The 10,504-nt window shown below is 44.6% G+C and overlaps 1 protein-coding gene across 1 annotated transcript in view; it reads left to right on the top strand.

The window, feature by feature from the left end:
* GCNT2 (glucosaminyl (N-acetyl) transferase 2 (I blood group)) overlaps positions 1–10,504 on the top strand; it is a 77,830-nt gene that overhangs the window by 2,498 nt on the left and 64,828 nt on the right. The gene's annotated exons all lie outside the window — the stretch shown is intronic.

The raw sequence follows: 10,504 nt of genomic DNA, 5'->3' as shown, positions 1-10,504 counted from the left end.
AGAGTCACAAGGGCGGTGCTATGTTAGTAGAGGAAGCTTTGGTGCTGTGATCTCTCCCTCCTCCCTCTATCTCTGTGAATGGAAAAAAAAAAAAGGTGGCTGCAGCAGTGACATCCTGCATGCGACTTTGGTTCCACAGGAAAAGGAAAAGGAAAGAGAAAAAGAAAATTCTAGTATGTGAGGGGCCAGGCGGTGGTGCACGTGGTGAAGCACACATAGTAGGAAGCACAAGGATGCTAGCAAGGTTCCGGGTTCAAGTCCCCACTCCCCACCTGTAGGGGTGGTTGCTTCATGAGTGTTGTGAAGCCAGTCCGCAGGTATCTCTCTTTTTCTCTCCCCCCCCTTTAAAAAAAGACTTTATTTACTTATTTCTTTTTTGTTGCCCTTGTTGTTTTTATTGTTGTAGTTATTGCTGAAGTCATCATTGTTGGATAGGACAGAGAGAAATGGAGAGAGAAGGGGAAGATAGAGGGGAGGAGGGAAAGACGCCTGCAGACCTACTTCACAGCTTGTGAAGCGACTCCCATGCAGGTGGTGGGGAATATAGACACCTGTAGACCTGCTTCACTGCCTGTGAAGCGATTCCCCTAGGTGGGGAGCTGGGGGCTCGAACCCGGATCCTTATACCAGTCCTTGCGCTTGTACCACCTCCGCTTAACCCACTGCGCTACCGCCTGACTCCCTTCTCTCCCTTTCTATTGCCCCCTCCTCTCCCAATTTCTCTCTGTCCTATCAAATAAAATTAGGAAAAAAAAAATGGCCGCCAGGATTCATAATGCTGGCATGAAGCCCCAGTGATAACCCTGGAAGCACACACTCACAGAAAAGAAGGAAGAAAGGAAGAAAAACTCTAATATGTGGATTCATCTACACACCATGTCATATGTGTAGGTTTTGTTATAACGCAGGGCCAGTGATGAAATCCAAAACCTCACACATCTTCAGCAAAGCACTCTATCACTGAGCCATCTCCAAGTCCAAGAAAGAAAGAGAAATTTAAAAAAATTGTCCATGGGAGTCGAGCTGTAGCACAGCGGGTGAAGAGCAGGTGGTGCAAAGTGCAAGGACCAGTGTAAGGATTCTGGTTGGGGCCCCCAGCTCTCCACCTGCTGGATAGTCACTTCACAAGTGATGAAGCTGGTCTGCAGGTGTCTATCTTTCTTTCCCCCTCTCTGTCTTCCCCTCCCCTCTCCATTTCTCTCTGTCCTATCCAACAATGATGGCAATAATAATAACTACAACAATAAATCAACAAGGGCAACAAAAGGGAATATATATATAGTTTGTCCATGAAGTTCCTGCTATTTTGTCTATTAGTCTCACTTGGTGCTAGGGATCAAACCCAGAGCCTCAGGTAAATAAGGCAGGTTCTCTACCATGGAATCACTTCCCTGATTCCTGGTTGTTGTTGTTGTTGTTGTTGTTGTTTTTCAGAGAATAATGAGATTCAAGGAGCACCTTCTTCCATTCTTATCAAAACAACTCTCCCTTTACTAATGTACCGAATCTGTTATTATTTTTTTAAAAAAAAAAGTGATATGAAGCATGCTAGGATTTCTTCTGGAAGAAATGGCTCACTTTGGACTCAATTAGAAGTACAAAATGGATTTCTGATGAACTCGACAAAGTACAAAATGGATTTCTGATGAACTCGACAGCATTATTATCACCAGAGAAAAGCAATCATTGTTCTGTTGCTGGGGAGCTGCCAAGTTGGAAGCACTGGTCGGTGGTGCTTTCAGGCTGCAGGGCCACAAACACATTACTGTTTTCTGGAAAATCCTCTGCTCCCCAAATCCCAGTGGGAGCAAGTCTGCCTTCATCCTCTGCTTTCCCTCCTCCTCTGTCCCTTCTCCTCATACCACTGTCTTAGCCTTTCATCTGCCGTTTGCATCGCTGGTGGATATTTTGGGAGCATTAAGTACTTAGAGGCTGATTTCTTTCCCCCCAAGTCATTTTTTTAAACTTGTGACTTATATTGGTTTAAAAGATTATAAGATTACAGGATATAGTTGCACACCGCACCCACCACTAAAGTTCTGTGCCCCCATTCTCCCAACAATGGCCACCCCACCATAGTTTTCACAAAGACGTAAGAGACAGCTTGTTTCTATTTTAAGGCTGACCTTTATAGTTAAACCTTTACTGCATTTATATTTGCACAGTTGTTCTATGGTTTGTAAAAGCTGGGTTCTAGCAACATGTTTTCTTAGAACTCATACAAAGAGGAAAGTATTTTGTAACTTGAAAGACCTGAATTGTTGCATTTTAAAATAAGAGAAACAAGGGCTTGGATTTTGCTAAATGTTTGGGTTTACTTTGGCAGAAAGTACATGTTATCAGTGACAATCTGTATAAGAAAATTACTATTTAAAATAAATAATAGAGAGGGGCCAGATGGTGCTCAAAGACCCAGGTTCGAGCACTTGGTCCCCACCTGTAGAGGGAAACTTTCGGAGTGGTGAAGCAGTGCTGTAGGTGTCTCTGTCTCCTCTTCCATCTTGATTTCTGGCTGTCTCTATCCATAAACAAATAAAGATTTTAAAAAAAGTAATAGGGTCTGGCAGTGACATACCTAGTAGAGTGCTCATGTTACCATGTGCAAGGACCCAGGTTCAAGCCCCCCTTCAGGGGGGGAAGTTTTCACAAGTGGTGAAGCGGTGCTACAGGTATCTCTCTGTCTCCCTCCCTATCACCCCTTCCTTCTCTCAATTTCTCTTTGTCTCTATCCAAAATAAATAATATAATTATTTTTAAAATAATAAAACTTAAAAAAAAAAAGTAATGCAGGGCCCGGTAGTGGCGCACTTGACTAAACTAAGTGTCTACATTACAGTGCATAAGGACCTGGGTTCACACCCCCAGTCCCCACTTGCATGGGGTAAGTGTCACGAAGGGAGAAGCTATGCTGCGGGTCTCTCTCTCTCTCTCTCTCTCTCTCCCCTTGCATCTCTATCCCCCTTCCCTCTAAAATATCTTGCTGGCCTATCAAATAAAATAAAGTTTTTTTTTTGTTGTTTTTTTTTTAAGTAATGAGAATCGAAGGGCAAAAACTGACTTCCACTTTCTTCTTTTTTTTTTTTTTCCTCCAGGGTTATTGCTGGGCTCGGTGCCTGCACCATGAATCCACCGCTCCTGGAGGCCATTTTTCCCCCTTTTTGTTGCCCTAGTTGTTGCAGCCTCGTTGCGGTTATTATTGCCATTGTTGATGTTGCTTTGTTGTTGGATAGGACAGAGAGAAATGGAGAGAGGAGGGGAAGACAGACACCTGCAGACTTGCTTCACCGCCTGTGAAGCGACTCCCCTGCAGGTGGGGAGCTGGGGGCTCGAACCAGGATCCTTACGCCGGTCCCTGTGTTCCACTTTCTTCTTTCTGAGCCTTCTCTTCTTTCCTGCGCTGCTTGCTTCCTGGCAGACTAACAGATGAAGCCTAGCTTGGGTGTGCAGTGTGTATGCTGACCTGCCTCGAAGCAGCTGTGCTCTATAGACATTGCTCTCCTCTGGGAATCTCAGGTCTCTCTGCAGCTAGCTGTTGAGACCCAGGGAGGCGCCCCCTGGCCTGCAGAAGACATCCTGCTATAACCACAGAAGTACCTGCACCTTTCTGTGGGAAATATACAGACCCTGAAGTCATAGGCCAGGGTTTCATGGCACATGGTCTGAGTCAGGACTTAGTGTACAAAATGCAGGTCTTTGCTCCCAGATGACTCAGACCATCTCAGTACTCTATTTTCAGTGTTGCATCTTCGGGGGAACTGTTTCTAGTAAATGGTATAAATAGTGCTGTTCCTTTCCAAGTCTCCTTCCCTTAAACAACACAAGTGTAAATGCTTGTTTTACAGAATTTTGGTGGTGGCTGCTGTAAAAACTATGTTTGCCTTGTAATCCTACAATCTTTTAAACCACTGTAAGTCACAAATAAAAAATGACTTGACAAAGTCAAAATAGATAAGCCCATACTTGTGTTAGAAAGAACTTCACTGTTCAAGTTCCTTCAAATACCCACAAAAGTAACCAAATCAAGACAGTGGCTGGGACAGAGAAGTAAATGATGTCAGAAAACAAAGCAAGAATGGCGAGACTCCAAAGAAAGGCTGTTCTAGAGGTAGCCCCAATCACCTACTTCACCTTGCTTTCTTTTTTCGGGTTGTTTATTGAGAAAATGACTTCCCTCTGAGAGGATTGCACTACTCCATTCTGTCACAGACAACACTGGGAACTAACTCCAGGCCCCACACTTACACGCCACACCCTCTACCAACTGAGCCAATTTCCCAGCTTCTCTGGTTTCCGATGTTTAGTTTCTCTCCATCTGGGTGAGAACTAGGAATAATGCTGGAATAAAAAACATACTCAAGACATCCAGCTTCTCCTTCAGAGGTGGAGGTAGAAAGACAAGTTTTCTGTCTCACCTGACCATCTTCCTGAAAGAAAGCCCCAGGAGCAGAGACTGCTTTGATCACAACTCAGAACCCACCCATACACCCTAAACCCCGCTGCATAGGCAGACTTTGTCCTCTTTCAGATCTTTATAATCCATGCTACAGGTCACCTTGAGAGAAGCTGGTTTTTTGTTTTTGTTTTTTTTCTCCTGGCTTTTCTGGTTATTCCTGTAGGATTCTCTTCTGCTTATTTGTCTCAAGAGCTGAGTATAGGGCCATCTGGATTTTAGTTTTAAGGCATGTGAGATCCTGTTTCCTGCAGAGGTGATGGCAGCCCATGCTCAGGCTGTGTTTTGTTTTGTTTTGTTTGTTTGTTTGTTTGTTAGAGAGACACAGGCAAGAGAGAGAGAAAGAGACCATAGCACCAAAGCTTCCTTCAATGTAGAGGGATTTGGGCTTAAACCTGGACAGTCCACTATCCTAGTGAGCTATGTAACCACCACTACCACCTCCCCCTAGGCTGTTCCCCCCACACACACACACACACACACACACACACACACACACACACACACACACACACACACTCCAGGCCTGGGGTGACTGGAACGAAAAGCAAAACCCCCATTCACTTTGGCTTTCCCTTAGCTCCCTGCTTAAGTTTTATGTTTTTGACTTTTGTTCCTGCATTCATTACTCTGACCTCTTCCCATGTCATACTGGTTTTCTTCCATAAGACTGTTTTCACTTGTCTTGTTTCCCTTTTACATTTTTTGTGTCCACTTTTCCCCCCCAGAGGCCTTTTGTCAAATATGATCTTAGTCTCGGAAGTGACCACCCGGTCATATTTCCTTATTTTTTAATTCTAAAAATAGTTTACTTCCTACTTCAGTTTATTTTGCTTTTATAGCTTTGGATTTTTGTTTGCATGTGCAGTTTCTTCTTGATAACTGTAAAGCTACCTTTAAATGATAGCTCTTTGAGTTGCTTAAATAGGTAATGGAACTTAGCATATTACATAAGGGACTCTGAATGATTCTGGGTTGTATGTTTAAGAAGGCCTCCTGGTAGACCATCTTTGCCGAGTTCTAAGTGGGTCCCAGATAGGGGACTTTCTCTGCAGAAACTATAAAAGGCCCAAGCAAACTGGGACGAAGTACCTCCCTACCTCTGTTGTCTCTCTGAGTTGATTTCATTCAGGCAGGTCTTCCATATGGATGTTGGTTTTGTTCTATTTTATTTTATTATTATTATTTTTTCCCTCCAGGATCATTGCTGCAGATCAGTGCCTACACCATGAATCCACTGCTCCTGGAAGCCAATTTTTCCCATTTTTGTTGCCCTTGTTATTATTATTGTTATTGTTGCTATTGCTGTTGTTGGAGAAGACAGAAAGAAATTGAGAGAGAAGGGGTAAATAGAGAGAGGGGAGAGAAAGATAGACACCTGCAGATCTGCTTCACAGCTTGTGAAGCAACCCAACTGCAGGTGGGGAGCTGGGGACTCAAACCAGGATCCTTTTGCCCCTGTGCTTCCTGCCATGTGCGCTTAACCCACTGTGCTACCGCCCAGCCCCATTGTATTTTATTTTATTTATTCTTGTCATTTTCAGGGCTTCATTTCTCCAGGCTGACTTTTTTTTCCACTAGTGATTTAATATTGATTTACAAAATTATAAAATAACTGGGGTATAATTCCACCCACCACCAGAGTTCAGTGTCCCCATTCGCTCCATTGGAAACTGCAGTCATTCTCCCAAGGTCACGGACATGGGTTGACTATTATTTCTTTTATGTATTTATGTATTTATGTATGTATTTATTTATTTATTTAAGAAAGGAGACATTAACAAAATCATAGGATGGGGGGTACAACTCCACACAATTCCTGCCACCCAATCTCCATATCCCATCCCCTCCCCACTAGCTTTCCCATTCTCTATCCCCCTGGGAGCATGGACCCAGGGTCGTTGTGGGTTGCAGAAGGTATAAGGTCTGGCTTCTGTAATTGCTTCCCCGATGAACATGGGCGTTGACTGGTCGATCCATACTCCCAGTCTGCCTCTCTCTTTCCCTAGTAGGGGGTTGACTATTATTTCTATAACTATCTGTATTTATATATATTTGCTCTTTTTTTTTTTCCTATGGCCCTGCCTTCTCTTCCTTTCTAAGTCATACCTACTACTTCTGAGTGTCCTTCTCTTCCTCCTCTTCTTCCTACTCCTCCACATTCTTCTTTTTCCCATCTTCTCTCTCTGGGTCCTGATGGAATTTAAATTCAGAGCTCTCTGGTCATCTGTCTTCCCCTAACATTTCTCCCCTCTGGGAATATGGACCGAATTTTTTTTTTTTTAAACCAGAGCACTGTTCAGCTCTGGCTTATGGTTGTGCGGGGGATTGAACCTGGGACTTTGGAGCCTCAGGCATGAGAGTCTGGACCAAAATTCTTTATGGGGCACAGGTGGAAGTTCTGGTTTCTGTAATTGCTCCTCCAATGGACATGGGTGTTGGCAGGTTGATCCATAACCCCCAGTCTATTTCTATCTTTCCCTAGTGGGCCAGGCTGACTTTTTCAAATAGAAAGAGTGAGAAGGAAAGATACCACAGCCCCAAAGCTCCCCTCTGTGATGTGATTGTTATTATTATTATATCCTTCTTCTATACAATAGCAGTTGATTTGGTAAAGGTTTCTGGGCACCTGGATGCTTGTCTGGGGTGCTGGAATGAATAAAGGAGTGACTGGGCATAATGGGGCCTGCTTGTCAAGTATATCCCAGAAGTGAGACAGATAAGGAGAGGAGAGATTATAAGCTCTGACAAGTGTCCCATTGCCAATTCTGGGGGGACCTCTGTAAATAAGCATTGGTGCTTGGTCATGGAAGCTTCTTCTAGAAGCTTCCGTAGATTCCTCTATCTGCAGTGGAACCCCCTTCAGTGGGCACAAGAATTCATTACAGTTCACGCCTCTGCGGCCCCACCAGTCATCCCAGTCTACAAGCTACCATGTAGCTTCCTCATGCCCTGCCTCTGGGGGACTTGCAGGGGTGCTCCCCAAGCCCTCCTGACAGTGTGAGCATTGCTTTAAGTCTTAGCTGGAGTTACAGTCTCCAAACACTCTCCCTGGTTCCCCCAATGCACTGGCTCTGTGTTCACGGCACTCTATCAGCCTTGTGATGCTGTGTTGGATGGACTCTGTGCTATGCGCCAGGGCAGTCCCACTTTGCTTGCTTTTGTTTCTCTTAAACCCACTGCTGGGCTGGGGAGACAGCATGATGACTATGCCAAAAAACAAACAACAACAAAAACCCAAACTTTTATGACTGAGGCTCTGACGTCCCAGGTTCAACCCGCAGCACTATAAGCCATAGTTAAGCAGTGCTCTCATCTTTCTCTCTGTGTGTATATCTTTGTGTATTTCTCTCATTAAAAATAAAAAGTGGGAGGTGGTGCAGTGGTTAAAGCACTGGATTCTCAGGCATGAGGTCCTGAGTTCAATCCCTGGCAGCATATGTACCGGAGTGATGTTTGACTCTCTCTCTCTCTCTCTCTCTCCTTCTATCTTCATGAATAAATAAATAATTTTTTTTTTAAATAAGTGGTCTGGGAGGTGACGAAGTAGATAAAGCAGCAGACTCTCAAGCATGAGGTCTTGAGTTCAATCCCTGGTAGCACATGTACCAGAATGATGTCTGATTCTTTCTCTCTCCCTCCTCCTGTCTTTCTCACAAATAAATACATCTTTCAACAAAAAAAGTTTAAATAAATAAATACTATTAAAGTAACTAAACTCACTGCAACCCCTCACATGAACATCGTTCAGGTGGTGGATTCATTTAACTTGCACAACTTGACTGTGTAACAGATACCCACTCATAGACACACCCATGCACAGACACACACCGTAGCCACTCACTCAGAGGCCACCCACACCACACACATACACACATTATGCTCATGCACATACAGAGGCACAGGTGCAAACACACCATACAGAAACACCACACACAGCATCAACACATTACACACTTACACATACAGAAACACATGCACATATACCACATTGCACCTGAGTTCATTTGTAGTCTGCATACAAGTTTAAATGGCTGTGGCTACTTGGTTGAGCACTCTGTATCTCTCCCCCCCCCCCCCCCAGTGAATCTGGGATCCAGAGTGAGCCTGAGGTAGGAATGAGGCCCCTGTCTGTCCTGTGGTGCCTGCTTCCAAGGTCATTAGCTTCACTGGCACAGTGTGTATCTTCTTTCTTTCTTTCATTTTTTTTTTTACCACCAGTGTTATTACAGGGGTTCAGTGCCTGCACTACGAATCCACTGCTCCTGGCAGCCATTTTTTTTTCTTTTCTTTTCTTTTGATTTTTTTTTTTTTTAGTTTAGTTTCCCTTTTGTTGCCCTTGTTGTTTTTCATTGTTGTTGTAGTTGTTATTGATGTTGTTATTGTTAGATAGGACAGAGAGAAACGGAGAGAGGAGGGGAAAACAGAGAGGGGGAGAGAAAGACAGACACCTGCAGACCTGTTTCCCCTGTAGGTGGGCAGCTGAGGGCTCGAACCAGGATCCTTTCGCCAGTCCTTGCACTTCATGCCACATGCGCTTAACCCACTGCGCTACCGCCTGACTCCCTTCTTTTGATTTTTATTTGGCAGGAAAGAAAGAAATTGACAGGGGAGGGAGATAGAGAAGAGGAGAGAAAGATTGACACCTGCAGACCTGCTTCACCGCTCAGGAAGCATTCCCCCTACAGGTGGGGAGCGGGGGCTCAAACCCATATCCTTGTGCAGAGTGATACGTACACTTAACTGGGTTCACCACTGCCCACCCACCCCCCATATTGTGTATGTTAACATGGCCCCTCCCTCAAGATTTATTTATGTTATAAGTGAGGGCAAGAAAGAAAAGGAGGCCAGAACACTGCTCCTCTCCTGCTTGTGGAGTGCTGAGGGTCAAACCCAGGGCCTTATGCCAGTCAACTTCTCTACATGTGCTGGTTGGAGGAGAGATGATCTACAGTAAGAGCGAGGGGAAAGTTGACCAAACTGTGGGGGCTTTTCCCAGGAATTTCTCAGTAGGACTGACTAGTCACTGGCAAAATCAGAACACAGATTCCGTTCATATGTCTATGTTCCCTCACTACTAGCTATACAGAGTGTTTTACTCTAAAGTTGACTCACTTAGCAGCCCATGGGGTAATGTACTGGGGTGAGTTAGTTAACAAAGACAAGGCCACTGTGCTGAACAGTGTTTGTCACAGAGCTGTGATAGTCACAGAACCACGGTTGACTTGGACCTGTGACTACAGCACGATGAAAGGCTTGTCATGTGGCCAAGTGTGTAAAAGGGCGTTGTTTTATAATGCCTCTGTGAGAAACTTGTATTCCAATAGATGGTTCTCTTCTGTTCTTGTTATCCACTATTGAGTCAAGGCTTCAATAATAGTCAGTTTTAGAGTCACTGTTCTCAATAAAATGTAGACTTAGGGACATTTTAAGTTTATTTGGTAAATATCTACCTCAGATCTTTGCTCTGTTCACTTTCTGGCTCTTACTGTTCTATCACCCTTGATGACCTCATTTACTTCTGCAGCTCAGCTTGCTTCTATGCTAATGGTTCAGTCTGCAAAGTGTGCGCCCCCCCCCCCCCAGTTCTAGCCCCCTCTTCTCCCTGTTCCTGGGTTTTTCCTGAAGGCCTCACCAGAAGCACCCCCATTCTGTTCTCACCCCTGCCTCCCTGCTCTCCCAATAAATCCACTTCATCAAAACCAGTGATGACACCATTGGTCTCCTGTTCCATCTGCAACCAGCACATTCCCGTTTCTGTCTGACAGTTTATAGGAAATCACCCTCCACTTCCTGCCATCAGGCCTCAGGTCTCTTTGCCCTCTCTCTCCCTCTCCAAACCATCCTCACAGATGACATATTTTTTCTCTTTAGGCAAAGCCCTAAAAATAGCTTCTTGGTCCCAAAGCTCAGAGAGTTATTTGGTGTAAATGGCTCAGATGGCATGGTGGATACAGCATGATCCTGTGGGCTACCACCTCACCCTCAGTGCCACCACTGCCTTCCTACAAGGCATGCCCTGGGTCCCTGCCATTCTCCTCATCTCTCCCATTT

The sequence above is a fragment of the Erinaceus europaeus genome, chromosome 4, assembly GCF_950295315.1.
Source record: "Erinaceus europaeus chromosome 4, mEriEur2.1, whole genome shotgun sequence".
NCBI lineage: Eukaryota > Metazoa > Chordata > Mammalia > Eulipotyphla > Erinaceidae > Erinaceus > Erinaceus europaeus.
This window is presented reverse-complemented; position numbering and strand designations above follow the sequence as displayed.